Source organism: Mastacembelus armatus, chromosome 24, assembly GCF_900324485.2.
Source record: "Mastacembelus armatus chromosome 24, fMasArm1.2, whole genome shotgun sequence".
NCBI lineage: Eukaryota > Metazoa > Chordata > Actinopteri > Synbranchiformes > Mastacembelidae > Mastacembelus > Mastacembelus armatus.
This window is the reverse complement of record NC_046656.1, coordinates 17417403-17431906: the sequence shown is the minus strand read 5'-3', so window position 1 is coordinate 17431906 and position 14504 is coordinate 17417403. Positions and strand designations below refer to the sequence as shown.

General features: G+C 40.5%; 1 protein-coding gene across 1 annotated transcript in view; it reads right to left on the bottom strand.

Moving 5' to 3' along the window:
* Positions 1-2623, bottom strand: part of fut8b (fucosyltransferase 8b (alpha (1,6) fucosyltransferase)) — a 70482-nt gene extending 67859 nt beyond the window's left edge. Inside the window, exon 1 of the mRNA XM_026318870.2 lies at positions 2431-2623. The gene's annotated coding sequence lies outside the window, so the exon portion shown is untranslated. The remainder of the gene's footprint in view (positions 1-2430) is intronic.
* Positions 2624-14504: the final 11881 nt, after the last annotated feature.

The window sequence follows — 14504 nt, the reverse complement described above, 5'->3', positions numbered from 1 at the left end:
ATTAGAATGGCTTTTCATGCAAACAGAGATGCTTGCTGTGCAGGTGACAGGCTGGTTTTGCAGACAGAATTGAAATGAGTAACAAATCCAACTGCTATTTTAAATAAAACTCCACTTGGCAGTGACCTGCTGTGCCAAACCAAACAGTGATGTGGTGCTTGCCACGTGACGGATGTCCAGTGTTAAATACAGATAAAGTTAATAAATGAGTCATTGGCCATTTTTGTTCACTGCACTACATCTAACCTCTTTGGCAGAGCAACACTAATATGTTTAATGAACTCATTAGTCAAAAATGAAGACAGGCAGAGGCATGAGGCATGGGAGGTGGAAGCACAAAGGGCAGAGAGAAAGGGAAACAAAGGCAAAAATAGATCAGTTAGAGTGAGTGCATGGGGGCTACATCTCTAGAAAGCACAGTCTCCTTTATTATAAATGCTGTATCATGTGTTACAGTAGGCACTCAGTAGCAAATGCAACAGTGAATGTCCACAGGAATCAGCAGAAAAACACAATTTGGGAGGCATTCTGCCAAAAACACCTGCCAAGTACATGTCAAGGGTTAGTTTGAGTGTTATCACTGCTATTTGATTTAAGTGCTTCATCAAAACTTACACAGCCTGGAAAGAACTCCTCTAATATAATTATTTGTACTTGGCTGATATTAATGGGTCCACCCACGGTTATGTGTATTCATTTCAGAAATGGCAAAGCCCGGATCAGAGCAAATTGTTGCCAATGCATGAGTCACTTTGCTTTATGTAAAATAATTGGCCTCTGACAGTTTAAAGCAGTTCAAACTCAAACAGGCGTCCATCTGAAGCTACGCAGTCCCTACCACTGGAATCCAAAGCAGAGCTCCCTCCCTTGCTGTGGCATCGACTGCTCTCACAGCAATATATATGGCTGTTTACTTATTCATGAATGGATTAGGGCTACTAACTCAATCAATCTGCTTCCAGTTACCAAGGCTGACTTTATTAGATAACATTAATGATGCATTACTTGTGCATAGGTGTTGGTTTTCTCCCCTGTCAGCAACTACAATTCAAATGGGAACGCTATGGATTGGTGGCTGCAAATGCATCAAAAGTTAGGAAAAACTGTGACACTAAAGACTCTGAGCTACTAATTTATGGCCAGACAACATGCAGTCAAAGAAAGAAAAATCAGTGTGTTTCAAGTTTAAATGTCTTATAATATCAACAGATGACATTAGGAGATATGAAACAAATACACAAATGCAAAAAAAAAAAAAAAAAAAAGGTTTATTTCTTGAGAAACCAGTAAGATACTTACTTTCCATTGCATGTGTCATTTTAAATACAATCAGCTCCATTTCTGAGATCATGACAACACTGAGAGCTTTAAAATGTGGCGTCACAATTAGATGACTATGTAGGCACACATCATGTAATGGGTTCCCCTGCTGGGATCTGAACCTCCAGGCTTACCAGGACTGACACACTGAGCTACACAGAAGCACAAACACTGTGCAGGTGGATACTATCAAATATACTGATGCCCACCATGTAAACCAGTGGATTTTAGGGTGAAAACCTGCTTTAAGGTTAAGGTGGGGTTAGGGGTAAGTTAGGGTAAAGTATCCAGGAATTAGATGAAAGTCAGTGTCCCCACCAGGAATGAAAACAAACGTGTTTGTGAGGGGATGGGGAGCAGATCCCACCCTGCTGGCTCCCCCTGACTGTCCTAATGTGTTGAACCGTGGACCGAGCTGAGCCGTTTTATTAGACATTAACCACACCTCCGGGCACCGACAACAAACTCACGCCTAGCAGTGACGGTTATTACGAAGCAATTCCTGGACCCAGCAGAAGTGCAGCGAGGCTGAAACACAGGCAGCTGCTTTGTCTGCTCGCCTCACGTAAAAACACTGAAGGAAAACACACCGAGGGACACACACGCTTGTCAAACAGCTCGTTAATGTCGTGTGTCTGTCTGCCAGGCTGGAGGTCAAACGCATTTAACGGAATAGACAGGAAACAAACGAGGCTAGCTTAAAAGCTACACGCTCCTTAGCGCCGTTGGTGCCTTTCAGTCAAATTAAAACCACTTCGGTATCCGCTCGTTCACACTGGGTAACGTTAACGCTGCGGATTTTAAATCGGTTTCAGACTAACTACCCTGCTGGTTACGCGGACAGTCCGTGAACCAGATTGTTCCCAACATGCCCGTTTTCCTTTCTCAACGCCAATAAGCAGCTTGTGGAGATGCGACGGGCATGTGAATCAGCGGAACATCCCCCGTGGAGCCGAGCCGAGTAACGGTGCTCCGATAACGGGATCAGATCTTGCCACTTAACGTGACCGCTATTTGGTCACTGTGATCTCAGCAGCGACGCAGTCAACAGGCCGGGATGTAGCACCCACATTTCCGCCATGGAGCTGGAGTAACGTTATTATCACCTACCTCGACATGATAAACCGGCTTCCAAGGGGATCCGACCGGGGCTGCGGAGACTGGGTCTGTGCGCAACGGCAGCCGGGATTTGCTGCTACAGAAAAATGAGTAGAAAGGTTGTGGCGGAAACAGGAACTGTGCGAGCTACAATCTCTGAATACGGCAGTCGATGCTGCTCTGGGGGATCCGCTGGACGGCCGGTGTCAGCGCACCCAGAGAGGGGAAACCCAACATCCGCTCAGGACTTTTCAAAATAACAGCCTCTGGTTAGTTAATAAATCAACTCTGCAGACCTTGTGATGTTTGTAACATTACATACTATTACATTTACTATTGCTTTTTTATATAATGTAATAAAACATTGTACAAAATGCAGTAAAATGATACTTAATCATTGTAAGTTTGAACTCTAAGTTGTTTATTTACTTTTTAAATGAATAATTAGTTGCTTACCGTCATTTAAATATTTATATGTGCATTTGCACCAATGCAGTCTAATAGAAAATGAACCCAAGTTCTCCCATTCAGTGTTTGGAGACAGTTCACATGATAATTAACTAATGTAAGAGCTCATTTTAATATTGACTAACAAATAATAAGTTGGCTCGGTCTTTTCACTTTGTGACTAGTCGTTCCTGCGCTGAAACCAAACTACAAATCAAATCAGTTGAATTTTTTCACTCGATTATTTAACTACATTTCTTTGGCTACAGTTCTTTTCATGTGTCCGTACAGATAAAACTTTCCTGTGACCATATTAAGACATTCTGATGGGAACTCGCCCTCAGTACAGTAACTGTATTTCCCACATATTTACCAACTTGTTGTTTAGTGTAATTTATTTTGAAGACGCACTGGTTTGATTTCCTGACTGGACCTCTCTGTGGCTGCCTGGCTTGACTCAGGCTGATGCAGACCCCCGTGGTGATCGGATGGAGTGGAAGCTGCAGTGCACACACCAGTGTCGGGTTGTTGTACTGCAGCTGGGTGCACAACCGGCAGACCCGCTGCCACCGAGGCCACGGTGGGCACAACTACCCACGGAGGGTGACCCTGCTCCACCTTCAGTCTGGCACATTATCGGTGCAGGACACAACCTCTAGGACACATGTTACAAAGTAATGTGATTAGTTCTTACTGATATCAAAAGTGATCATGTTACATATTGCTCCCCAAGCGCAGCATCCTTCTCCATTATTCATCTGTTACCACAGCTAAGATTACTAGTTGCGTCTCTTCTGTCCTCAGTATAATCAGTGATTGTTCCATCGTTTTTCATTTAAATGATAAGCGAACCAAATAGCTTTTCTATCCAATGTTTTTATCTTGCTTGATAAACTCAGAGCAGTGGGAATATGTCTAGACAGATGAAGCAAACCATTCTTCCTTTTTCCACCAATTGGAGGAGACTGTCATTGCCCAGTTGCTCCACTCCAAACTATATTAATATTTTTACACGTTTCTTTCAGTTAAAGAGGAGTGTTTTCAAAATTTCTAGTGTACAATAGTGTAGTACAATTTTTTTTAAAAATTTGTGTGTGACTGTGCTTCCTCCTCACAAAATCGTGCTGCCCACAAAGTAAACATCAGGGGTAAGTTTGGGTTTTTCATTTTTTGGTTCGGGGATGTGGTTAGGCTGTAATGGCTATAGTTAAAGTTAACATAAACCGCCAGGGGATCAAAGTTAATCACAGTAATGTCCAGCACAAGGCGATGAAAAGAAGTGTGTGAGGCAGGAGCAAAGAGACCAAAATAGAAAGTGTTCTCATAATGACTGTTCTAATTTCTAGAGAACACAGTTGCTAATTCTGCCTACATTATATTCACTTCCTTTTACTGGGAGTCAACCAAAACTAAAACTGGAACTAATCATGTTCGGCAATCTTGACATCCTGATTATTCAATAACTCACAGTCAATTTAGATAACATGACATTAACTTCAGTCTAAACTGGTCAACTATACAGCAAAGCTTCACTAATTAAAAACAGACTCAACACACATATTTCTCACATGCTCCTTGTGGAAGCTCTCCGCGTGTTGCACCATAAGAAGCATATTAGTGCAGTAGCATTCATAAACATCTATACTGTCTGTATAAACTGCTGACTGGAGTTGTAGCTAAGTATGTTTCCAAGCGAATGTGAAGGAAACAGAAGCCAAGGTCTGTGTGTACTACCACTGAGTATGGATGGGTAAACAGGCTCTCAGGTAGCAATTTGTTGCTTTTGAACATGTAATTTATTGTGCCACTCGCTGAGAATTACTGTATATGGATGTTTTTCTGTCCCCCCTTGTTCTGTCTCACTTGAGAATTAAGCCACTAAATCAAATTCATGATACCCAAAGGCTTTCCATTTGTTGTTGCTTCAATATCCATCTTTGAAAAACACCCAGCATGCCTCTGAGAGGTCTCAGTCCTGTGGTGAGGAGCTGAATCACAATAACAACCCCGCCTACATTTAGCACACACATATTTTCCATCTTATTTAGTGGTTCTGACTCCTACAGCTGATGCAGCAGCGCCATCATGTGGAGCAAAGCACACATTGTACGGTCTCTAAGAGGACAGAGGTCTATTTCTCGGTAGTGTAGATAATAGTTCAAAGAGAAAATGTGACTCATATGACCTTTCAGTTTTGTTTCATCAACCAGGCAACTCTCATACCCACGCATATGACTCATCTTTACGGCTCAGTGGGTCACCTATAATTAATGCTTGCACTCATGCATGCAAGATATAAACTGTAGCATCAATGCAGAGAACTCCCCAGCATCTCAACCTCCCACATCCCACCCTCAGTGTTGCTCTCCACTGTGTTGAGGCAGGTCGATTACGCCTGACTTTTTTTGTCTTTGTTGACCTTTTCAGATTGAGACACTGAGGTTTTTCACACAAGAACATGTGAACTCTATTTACCTGAACAAAAAGCCAGAGTGAAGTGGGAAGATGCAGCATCATTTATAGATGCAATGGAGCGCACGTATTATGGATGCAAACCTAGTCTGATAATCAGACTGGATTTCTATGCAATATAGAATGTAACTGCTTGGGAGGTTTTGTGGATTGTAGCATTTTGGGGATTGTAATATCCTGTGTATTCATGAGATATGGTTAGAAAAGCAAGATCTTTGAAGCTTGACCTTTTGACAAAAAACAGTTCATGGATTTGGGGAAGAAGTGTGAGGTTGATGCTTGGAAGAGAAGCAATAGACCGGAAGATTAAGTAATATCCAACTGTTGCTGTTGAAAGACTGATTGTTGAGTGGCATTGGCACCGAGATTGATTATAACACAACAAAGAGTCAGAACTTTAATAGTATTGGAAGAGTAAAAAATGAAAATGAAATATTTAGTTGAGAATCTGACACACTGCATTTATGTGATGTGGGACTTGCAGAAACATCAGACAATATATTGTTTTCTATTCAGCAAAGTATTGTGCAAACAACTGTGTATGTGGCAGTGAAGAGACACAATATAAAAAGCTTGCTTACTTCCCTGTTTAGCAAAGAGACGTCTACTGCAGACTACGATTCTAAAAATAAATCTTACCTTAGCTTCAGAAAGTGTTCACACCCTTCACTGCTGTATACGTACATTAAGGTGGCTATAATCACCACTCTGTTCATCAATCTACACTCAGTAACCCATAATGTCACGGTGATAATGGTTACTGAGTGTAGATTAATGGGCAATTTATCCATTATTAAATGAAATCTGTAACACAATAATGTGTTGGGATCTGAATATTGCCTTTAAAAATATATTAAACATATAGTAGGATGTCTAATTGCAATAAAGATTTGTATTATATGCTGAAGCAAATTAAAAGAAAATAAGGACTAATGTGCTTGCAAGGAAGTTTCAATTTAAAAGTTAGAATGAATTTTGGAATAAAGTCAAAACCAATAAAACCCCTGTAACCTCCAGTGCTGATGATGTGAGTCTATATGACATTACTTGTTCTATGGCAGAAGCATTATTAAGACTTGTTTAATAGTGTGTGCAGCAAAATTCAAACCTGATGTTAATGATGTTGATTTCACTCAGGGTAACAGTAACCAACTACCTCTAACTACTCCTGAGCCTTAGGATGTAATGTTTACCCATACATTACATCTATCATTATCAACTCTGTATCTCTATTCTCACTGCGACAGTCACTGTGATTCTGGAGCTGATGCTGATGCTAGTGAGCTGGATGCTTTATTCTGGTGGTGACAGCAGGCCCAAAAGAATCAACAGACCTGTACAATCAACTCAGTTGATGCGTTTATAAGAGCATTTTAGTTTCACGCTGAGACATTTGAGAGTGAACCAATATCAAGATAACATAAATCTCCCTCAGCGCCTGCTACACACAGAAGAAAGCAAAGAACAAACACCTGCCTTAAGGTAAAACAGGTTGCTTTGTTAGTGCCTCTTTAATGTTTATTGCTGGTTTAATGGGCAGTGCATCAGCTGTTATGCTGGATCATCAATGCTTTGCTAATTAGTTAACAAGCAGTGGTCTGTGTTTAGTTAAAGTGTGCGAATAGCAGCTGACAGGTTGTGTAATTTAGGTGTGAAAACCTATAAAATGGATATGAAATAGAACATTTGCTGTGATGTATCAGAAATAATCACAAATAAATGTGAGGTTATTGATTCAATGGTGTGCACAGCATTAGTCTCTCGGGAATGAAGCATTGCCTGTGCAATTACAGGGCTGGGTGATATTTTAATATTTCTGTATCCTGGCTCTTGGTGGAATTGTATCATGATAATATGGTTTTATGCTGTTCTTAACTTAATGATCCTAAGCAAAGTGTGATTTGAAAATAAAACAGCAGTAAGGTTTTGTTGATATTTGTTTGGTGTAGTGTGGTGTGGAATTACATTTTTTATGTGTAACTGCATACATTTGCCATATTTTGTATGGAACTACTCAGCTTTACTGTAGATATACAAGGACATATATGCAGAAACCTCCAGTAATGCAATGAGGGGGTTTCTGTATGTGCTAATGTTTTATATAACAATAATTCTCATATGAAAGGTGATTTTATGTATGTGGAAATAGGATACAGTAGAGGATTCCAGATATGTTTGTAGGAATTTGATGGATTTTTACATGATTTTAGCAGCAATCTGATTATGAATCTTAATTTGCCGGTTATTTAATTTGGTAGCTTAGCCAAAAACAGATGTGGTTACTTGATCAGTAAAAAATTCCCAAGTAATTATACATTTAAATTAAAATATGATGATTTATATAGTGATTTCACAAGCACATTGACACCATGTCATGAATTTTGTGCCATTACATGCATTTTTCATACAGTGCATTTTCCTCAAGCATTGCAAATTACACTGTTATTAATTTACCAGTTACATTGTCATTTTTCATTATATTTGATTTACTTGTCTCTGGCACTTTGGGCCTTGAAGCACATTTTGTGCATGTGAAAAATTTCACACCACATTTCATCACAAAAATGCATTTAAAGGGGCTATAGTTAAGCATTGCAACCTGTATGCCAAAGCTTAATATTAGTTAAAGCCACATGTTTTAAAAACACAATTAAAAAAATCATTGTTAAATAAAAAGAAGCACACTGAGGCCAAGTAGAAAACTGATTAAAACATGAATAAAAGGGAAATTACAACCTCTGGGGGTTGTTCACATATTGAGATTATATGAGAGGTGTTGTGTGGCATTTGAGAGCCATGTGAATTAAGTGTGAATTACCCATGGTCATGTCAGAATGGCATTGTGAGTAGCTGGCAATTAGTGTCACAGTTGGTCCTTCTACTCAGAGTCAGTTGTTTAAAAAGAGCACTGACAGCCAGTCTCCCTGCTATCAAATCATTTGTCTTTTCCTTCTGAGATGTAATATTACTGATTGCAAAGGAGAGTCAACAGTCCTCTTGATTTTTAAATGGCCGAGAAAGTGTTTTTCTTTTTTATGCCTGGATCAGAGCATTGCGTGTTGCACTCAGTTGTGCGTAAATGATGTAACTTTGGAAATGGTAAGATAAGATGAAAGAAAGATTTTGTCACTGTGCTGATGGGACATATCAAAGCTGATTCTGAATGTATAACAGCCTCCAAATCAGATTGTAGGGTCCCTCCAGTCCTGGGCTCACTGAATCATTAAAGGTTTTTGCTACAGTGGATATAGCCTCCTCACTTCCCTAGCAAATGTTATGAGGTTATAGTCCCCATTTAATCTAATTACAGCAATAAAACAGTTGTCACATAAAATATCAGGTTCTGCACCAGTTGCACTTTATGTAGAACAAACTGCTTTTGGATGTGGAAGCAACTTTAAGGAATGTAAATACTCAGTGACACTTACCTTTGACATTATTCCCTTTTAAACACTAGATGGCAGAGGTACATCATGTTTGAGCAGCGCCACTATATTAACAAGCCTAGAACTGTAAATCCAGCAGGCAACAACAGGATCCATAGATGTTGGTCATTATATTAAAAGTGTATGCCTTGCTGGGTTGAAGATTATAATCCTCAAAAGCCCCTTTTTTAAAAAAATTCTGTGAAGTGTGTAATCCCTGTTTACTTTGTTCCCTCATGTTGTGCACACCACTTCACCAGTGCTTCCTCTGGGGATATGTAAATGTGTGGGGTGATTAAACCTGTCTGAAGAAGGAAAGTGACACCTTACTGTCAGTCAAGTTCAGATAAACAAGATTATAGGAGACTCTCTTGTGCTGGTTGAATCACCAGCAGGTGTCACTGAAGTTTCCTCACTTTGGAAAAGGAAGCTGAACCTCAACACAGCAGCTCTCACTGCACCACCATACCTCTCTGACCAAGCCTTTATCTGTGTCCCCATCTCACTGCTCACCATCATCACTGTCATCATCAATCATCATCATCATCAGAATTATAATTATAGCATATACATGTGGTGTTGGCAGGATCTCCAAGGCCCAAAGACATTGGTGGCTAATAAGTAGAAAATGTCACTATAAATACAATTTCCATAATTTCAAACTATATATCACAGAAAATGTAAAGGTAGGTTAGGTAAAGTCTTCAGAATGCATTTTTTCAAATCTAAGTAACAGTCTAAAACTAAAATATTTAAAATTTATTCTCATATAAAATATGAAAAAAACAGCAAATCCATAATCATTGAACTGACTGTTTCAATTGGTGAGTGAGTCCTGCAAAAAATGAGTTTTGGTCAGTGTTCAAAACCGACTGCAGCCTAAATTGAATTAATCAAAATTCTCTCATCCCTCTGGACTGAGTATTATGTGAAAAGCTGTATACACTTGTTGTCCAGACTCTCAGACAGTCATTATTTTAACAGATTTGCAGACAGTTCCCAGCATTTGTTCAGTTCACTGCACACTTCCTAGCATTTTCAATTTTGTTTCTGTTGTGAGTCACACCTTTATTTCTCATAAAAGCTACTGAGTCACATGGCAGATTTTGCACTGCAGAGTAAATGTAGCAAATGACCGCGCATACTGCTCTATGATTCCTTGAGGTCAACAACTTTAAGTATTTTGAACTAAGTAGAGCAATTTCAAGGTTTATGATATGTGATTTTGAGAGCTCTCTATTGGCAGTGAAACTGACATCTGCTCCCAAATCATTTTACCTGCACCACTTCATGGTTGATGGCTGTACCTGTGTTTACTGTCACAAGCTAGGTTAAATGACTGCAGCTCTTCCATCTGTGGCAATGCCTGACATTTAGACTTAATGAGGAAGTAAAGCTGTACAACTATGAAGCTCATCAGTAGCTACTCTCAGTTTGAAAATGCCATCCATTTGACTGCGTTGTAAAACAAGCACAGAAGGTCGAGTTCCATACATAAGGGCATTTCCAAATTAGGTATTGTGCTCAGCACCAAGACTTGCCTTGGTGGAAAATCCTTGTCACTTACACAAAAAGGCTGTTCTAAAGCACAATCTCATACCCAGCATGTCAAGTGGAGATTTAAACTGAATCCTGGTGGTTCAGACTGTCACAAATCTGCAGCCGTTAAAGAGTGTGCTGAAGAGGAACTGGCTGAGTGACTATTCTAATTTGTGAGATAGTGGGTTATCTGCGAGATCTCTTGCTGTAAATGGGAGGTGCAGCAGCAGTGAATGGATGGAGAGATACCGTTTATATCATGGGCTCGGTGTGTGTGGCAGGTATCAGCATTTCCTTCATGCTTGTGTAGGCTGTAGACTGTGTGAGTAAATTCCAAGACACACACAGAAAGCAGTGAGCATGTATTTCTCTACAAGAACTTCAAAATGCTGTGTAAATATTGAAGAAGAGGTGAAGAATTAAGGAGCGTGAGAGATAAAGAGACTTTGGCTTATATTTAAAACATTATGCACAACATAAAAGGAAGCATAAAACATAAAAAGAAGCAAACACCCAGCAATCTTTCAACTCCCATATGGTGGCCGAGAGAGCAATATAAATTGTTGCTGCATACAACAATAAACTGTTGTTGGCCAAATTTCAGGAACTATGGAGCTACAGTCATTAAATCTAGGAGCAAAAAGTTGCCTTTATTGTCACCTACTGAGTGAGTAAAGCTGCACACAAGTTGTACCTCCACCCTGTTAGCCAGGGCCATTATAAGTACTACCACCCACAGGTGGGCCTTTTTTGGCACATGGAACAATTTAGACCCTGGTTCCTGTCCAAAGGCTTGGAAGGTCCATTTCTGTAAGCCCCTGTGGTAATAACAGAGTGTTATTAAAAAACACTGGCAATTCAACAATTCAAAAAATTGGCAAATTGGTGCCAATATATATATATACATACACATGTATATGCTCACATAGTAGGAAAAACAGTATTAAACCAAATGCTTTTCGATCTGTCGTAGCATGCTATAGTCCACACAGTTAAAGCCACTGCCATTCCTGGCCACAGCTTTGTGGCTACTGTACCAAACCTTTTACCTTGTTTCCACAAGTTAACCAAGAGCCAGCTAAGCCTGAGTAAAAAGACAATTAACTAAAACTGCAACTGATTTCCTTTCAGCAGAGTACACAGAGCCCAAGCTTAACCCACTCAAAAAGAAATTCTTCGCCATCTTCAGCTTATCACGCAGACCATTCAGCAACCTGAAAACACTCTGATACAGAAAAAAGCATGCCTCACAATTTCAGACAGGAAGAGAAAGAGACGGAGAGAGAAAGAGGGAGAGCGAAAAGAAGAGACGGCTGCCAGATCAACGGCCGAGTGGCCATGTGTTTCACTTCTCCCTGCTATCTGCCTTCCATTAATGATAACAGACCCAGGGTGGCAAGCATGGATGCAACTGTGGCCATGCTGGCTTTAGTGTGCTAACCAACAGGACAGGACACAGGGCTCCTCCCTCACTGATAGCTACATTAAAGAGCATGCAAGGCAAAACAATGACAACCCAACACAGAAATGCAACAGATTTACAGGTGTTGGTTTCTGGATCTGGACTCTGATTTTGGTGCATTTTAAACAGGATGATATTAATATTATCAGAGCAACTTGACTGACTGTCATTTCAATGTGATTTTGGTGCCAAAAATGAAGAAAACAAAACTTAATGCTTGATAAATGGACATACTGATCACACATCTACACATCATCACATCCTTTTCCCTACAGCATAACAAGGTCCTGGTAGCAGATCAGCGTGACTCAGCTCAATGTGAGAGTATGTGGTGTAAACTTATGCAAAGTCTGTGGAGGATGAAGTCGTAAAAATGTCATTGGCGGCCATCATTGTGCCAGCCTCGTTTGGCAAAGGCGTCTCCTCCCCGAGGCCATTCAATAAAGCTGGATGGCTAAACTGAGCTACACCCCAGCCTTTGACAAGGTGAATTCACTGACTAATAAGAGAGTTTGAGATTTAAGCAGGACAACAAGGTGAGCCCCATCCCTCAGTGGAAACAGGCTTTAATTCCAGCCAACACCACTGATTCACGCCCACTCTGTGATGTCATACTTACAGCACCTTTTCCATCGCCTTCACTGCTCAGCGGCAGTGATGGCAGTTCTCCCTGTGTAGCCTGCTCTATATTTGCAGATCGAAGTGAGAAGGGCCCAATTGCCAAGAAGACCTTGGAAGAAATATTTGGATGGCTCTGGCAGAGGAATAACTCAGTTTTTGCTTGCTAACTTTTCCACACTTCACAGGTATCAGAAAAGTGGGATAGGTAGAATAGATTTTGGCCTGGAGAATGCTGTGCTTACCATGTCAAAGTGATTTAATAGGGCATATGTGGCATTTTTAGGATGTAAAGTCAAGTTTCTCAACCAGGTGTTTGGGAGCAAGGCCATTAATATTATTTATGCTACAAATATTTATGTGGTTATTTGCACAGGCCCTTTAAGCTCCGCTGTAGGCTACACCACAGCTGATATGTAACTACACGTCAGGGCTAAGGCAGGTATGGAGATATGGAAGCTGTAAAAACTGAGACTGGTCAGTCTAGACTTGTGCTTTCTCCAAGTTTCTGATGCAGTAATGTGAAGTACGACTCAGTTGTCTTAGTGACACACATTCAGCAAAAGAGAGTCCATAAATTGCCATTTTTAGGTTAAATGAAATAGATAGAACATGTTAATTGAGTGTTATAGTGTTATAGGTGTATTTTTGTGCCAAAAAGTTTGCAAAGCACTGGCTCAGAGGCTCAATTTTCATATTGTAAGTTGAACAACAGAAACACAGAACCAGATGAATTTCCTGACTTTGAGAGAAGATGCTGAAAATGAAGGTGGAGAGGAGCCGTGAAGCAGCAGGATCCTTCAGTCATTACTGCAGCCGAGCCAGACAGGATTGGTGTTTACTGTGAGCCGAGCATCATCTTAGTCATATCATTGCCAGCAGGCTTATTTCCTCCACGTCTTCCCATGCTGCTTTAAGGCAAAGCTTTGTGCTGTATATAAGTCATGGCTAGAACTGGAAGAAGGGAACGGCACACCAGAAATATACTCATGATGAATAATTCTGTATTGTGCATGCCTAGTGTTTCATTACAAACACACGATGGACTGTAGTTCAGTTGAAGACTGCAGATGAAAGCTGCAGCTTTCTTTTGGCCTAGCTAAATGCAGCTTACCCTGCCTTACCCATTGTAAATGAGTTCCCTCTCACAGAGGAAGGCTGCCCTGTTGCTTGGCCTCACCGGGCCCCGCCTCGCTCCACTGGCCCCTGGACTCACCACTCAAAGCCTCCTTTTTCCATTTTCCAATGGAGCCAGGAGCCAGCTGGCTTTATTGGAGTTTTTAAAAGCTGTAGCCTCGAACATTCATTCTCTGTCTCAACACATTCTAGACAGTTTAACTTTTTCTTTCTGCCTCACTTCATCTTCATTTCTCGATCACGTCTATCTTTCAAAACTTCTTTCCCGTTCTCCCATTTCCCTTTAATCCTTAAACTTATCCCCAGAGCTCACTCCAGTGGTTCAGTTTGGGCTGACTTCTTCTAAACCCCCCTCACAGAGAAAATCAACGCTGCCAACACAAATGTTAGTTTCAGCCATATTAAATTATCTTCTTTCTTTCTTTTGCACTGAAGCAAAGTCCTTAGAGTACCAGGGGCCTGCTCTCATCTATTTAGATTTAATTTAGGTTTCACAAAATGACACAAACACATTCTGCTGTCTGACTCATGTTGAATGAAAGACTTGAGACTGGGGAGAGTGGCCTCAATTTTCTTCATGTACTTTATTATTATTCTGCTGCCAGCATGTCCCAGGGCAAGGTTGTGGTCAGTGGCTCTCTGCGGTGCTCCACCAAAATAATTACAACGAACAATCGAAGAAACCACAATCACTGGCAGATGAGGTGCATTAGACACGGTTCTTTTTTTGTATTTCAATTTGGATGTGTTCTATGCTTTTATTAGCATGTGAGCTCACATTTCGCACAACCATTAATGCCCTTGAGGCTTCATTCTGTGGATCACACAACATGAAGTGTTTTTCTTCTGATTTCAACCTAATTACCACTGGATCTTAAAAGTGACATAAGGCCACAGCTTGAGTCATAGAGCTGTGTACATATAAATAAAGTTCTAGGCAAATGAGACAGGATTTATTCCCAGCAGAATAGCCTAGCCATGTATTT